The sequence below is a fragment of the Podarcis filfolensis genome (genome assembly GCF_964270895.1).
Source record: "Podarcis filfolensis genome assembly, chromosome: 8".
NCBI lineage: Eukaryota > Metazoa > Chordata > Lepidosauria > Squamata > Lacertidae > Podarcis > Podarcis filfolensis.
In genome coordinates this window covers 6,479,991-6,482,888 of record NC_139611.1, presented here as the reverse complement: position 1 = coordinate 6,482,888, position 2,898 = coordinate 6,479,991, and the positions used below count along the sequence as shown (strand labels likewise).

The following is a 2,898-nucleotide window of genomic DNA, read 5'->3' as shown; positions in this document are numbered from 1 at the left end:
CACCCACCTCTAGTCACATGCAGAGGAAGTCAGTCTGAGCCCAGAAGGAAACCGGAAGTTTACCTGCTGGCTGGACAAACATTCCTCCCCATGTGTAAACATGTTTACTCTAGGAATGTTGTATTTGACTGCTCTTGAGTTTCACATCCTACACGAATTAAGCAAGTGTGTTCGAAAATGACAAGAGAGAGGAAACGTCCACATAAGAAGACGTGAGCAGCTCTCTTTCCCTTTGACTCTGACCCAGCAAGATGCCTTCAAGACTGAGGAAGACCAGGAAACTGAGGGGTCACGATAGCCATGGCCACGGCCATATCGGCAAAACACTGGAAGCATCCTGGAGGCCGTGGTAATGCTAGGGGTTTGCACCACCACAGAATTAATTTTGACAAATATCATCCTGGTTATTTTGGAAAAGTTGGTATGAGACATTACCACTTGAAAAAAAAACCAGCACTTCTGCCCTACAGTGAATCTGGATAAACTCTGGACGCTTGTTAGTGAGCAGACAAGACTCAATGATGCCAAAAATCAAGCGGGATTAGCTCCAGTTATTGACATCGTACGCTCAGGTTACTACAAAGTCCTGGGCAAGGGACAACTGCCCAAACAGCCTGTAATCGTGAAAGCAAAATTCTTCAGCAGAAAGGCAGAAGAGAAAATCAAAGAAGTTGGTGGTGCCTGTGTGTTAGTGGCATAAAGAATTTTTCTATGTATCCAGGCTTCAATAAACACGATTTCAGCTGTGTATTGATAAAAAAAGAAGAAGACATGAGAAGAACATAAGAAGAACCTACTGGATCAGGCCAATGGCCCATCTGGTCCAGCATCCTGTTCTCACAGCGACCAGACAGATATGATACAATACGATAATATTTATTGTCATTGTCCCATACAGAACAACGAAACTGAAAAAAAATCTACATCAGACATTCAAAAACCAACAAGCCTGCCTTCCCAGCTATCCCAGCCTGGTTAACCCCCTAAAAACTCTGATACCCCATAATTAAATACAATAGACTTCCATATATAGAGAGCCAGTGTGGTGTAGTGGTTAAGAACGGTAGTCTCGTAATCTGGTGAACTGGGTTTGCTTCCCCACTCCTCCACATGCAGTTGCTGGGTGACCTTGGGCTAGTCACACTTCTTTGAAGTCTCTCAGCCCCACTCACCTCACAGAGTGTTTGTTGTGGGGGAGGAAGAGAAAGGAGAATGTTAGCCACTTTGAGACTCCTTTGGGTAGCGATAAAGCGGAATATGGGCTACCTTACACTGTGTTTAAAACCAAAATTGCATTTGAATAGAAAATGTTTCTCAGGCGGCTAGTCCTAGTCTTTATAACCCTGTACCTTCTTCCAGAGGCTCCAATACTTTGGCCACCTCATGAGAAGAGAAGACTCCCTGGAAAAGACCCTGATGTTGGGAAAGATGGAGGGCACAAGGAGAGGGGGCGACAGAGAACGAGACGGTTGGACAGTGTTCTCGAAGCTACCAGCATGAGTTTGACCAAACTGCAGGAGGCAGTGGAAGACAGGAGTGCCTGGCGTGCTCTGGTCCATGGGTCACGAAGAGTCGGACACGACTAAACAACTAAACAACAACAACAACTTCTTCCAGAAGGCAGAAGCTGAAAGAGATCATTTCTGGGGTGCGCACTGTCCTGCGCTATCTCTGCAGCTTTCTTATGGCACCTGGAAGCATAGATTTGATCCAAGGTGGGAAGAGTGCACCCAATTATTCTCTCCGCAGTCTTTACAACCCTGGATGTCCCAAAGGGAAAACAGCAATCAGGATCTGAGTGCAAGAGCCCTCTCTCCTCCTGTGGTTACCAGGAACTGGTATCTTAACTGGCTCTAACTGTGGAGGCTTGAGCATAGCCATCCTGGCTAGTAGCCATCGACAGCCCTCCGTGAATTTGTCTCACCCTCTTTCAAAGCTATTTAGGTTGGTGGAGATCATTGCCTCCCATGGGAGCGAGTTCCATAGTTTAACTATGCACTGCGTTGAAAAAGGACTTTCTTTCATCTGCCCTGAATCTTTCACAGGGCTGACAATGCAGAGGGAATAAAGTTTCATATAGACACAGCACACACCAGCTCATTAGGAACCCTCCTAAAAAATTAAAACAAGACAAATCACCTTTCATGGGTAGTACATGGAGATTCAGTGCTATTAGTACTATTAATATGGAGCTGTGAGTGAAGGATGGAAAGGGGGGAAGGTCCTTTTTGGAGTGAGCTATTAGTATAGTAAAAGCTATGGTTTTCCCAGTAGTGATGTATGGAAGTGAGAGCTGGACCATAAAGAAGGCTGATCATCGAAGAACTGATGCTTTTGAATTATGGTGCTGGAGGAGACTCTTGAGAGTCCCATGGACTGCAAGAAGATCAAACGCATCCATTCTTAAGGAAATTAGCCCTGGGTGCTCACTGGAAGGACAGATCGTGAAGCTGAGGCTCCAATACTTTGGCCACCTCATGAGAAGAGAAGACTCCCTGGAAAAGACCCTGGTGTTGGGAAAGATGGAGGGCACAAGGAGAAGGGGACGACAGAGGACGAGATGGTTGGATAGTGTCTTCGAAGCTACAAACATGAGTCTGACCAAACTGCGGGAGGCAGTGGAAGACAGAAGTGCCTGGCGTGCTCTGGTCCATGGGGTCACGAAGAGTCGGACACGACTAAACGACTAAACAACAAGAAAATTAGTCTAAACAAGCAGGCATCACAAATATGCAAGGGGAGAAGGGGGAGAAGGAATGTGCAAAAACCCAAAGACCTGAACCCTGGAAGATGACTCATAAAAGGAAGGGGGGAAATGGAACAGGTCCAGTAACCCCCCCCCAAGACGCAAAAATAGGGCGGAACAGGTTACAGTGGTACCTCGGGTTACATACGCTT

At 46.3% G+C, this 2,898-nt stretch overlaps 1 pseudogene across 1 annotated transcript; it reads left to right on the top strand.

Moving 5' to 3' along the window:
- Positions 1–242: 242 nt before the first annotated feature.
- LOC310768023 (large ribosomal subunit protein uL15-like) lies at positions 243–750 on the top strand (annotated as a pseudogene). The gene has a single exon. The product of its transcript is annotated as a large ribosomal subunit protein uL15-like (transcript).
- Positions 751–2,898: the final 2,148 nt, after the last annotated feature.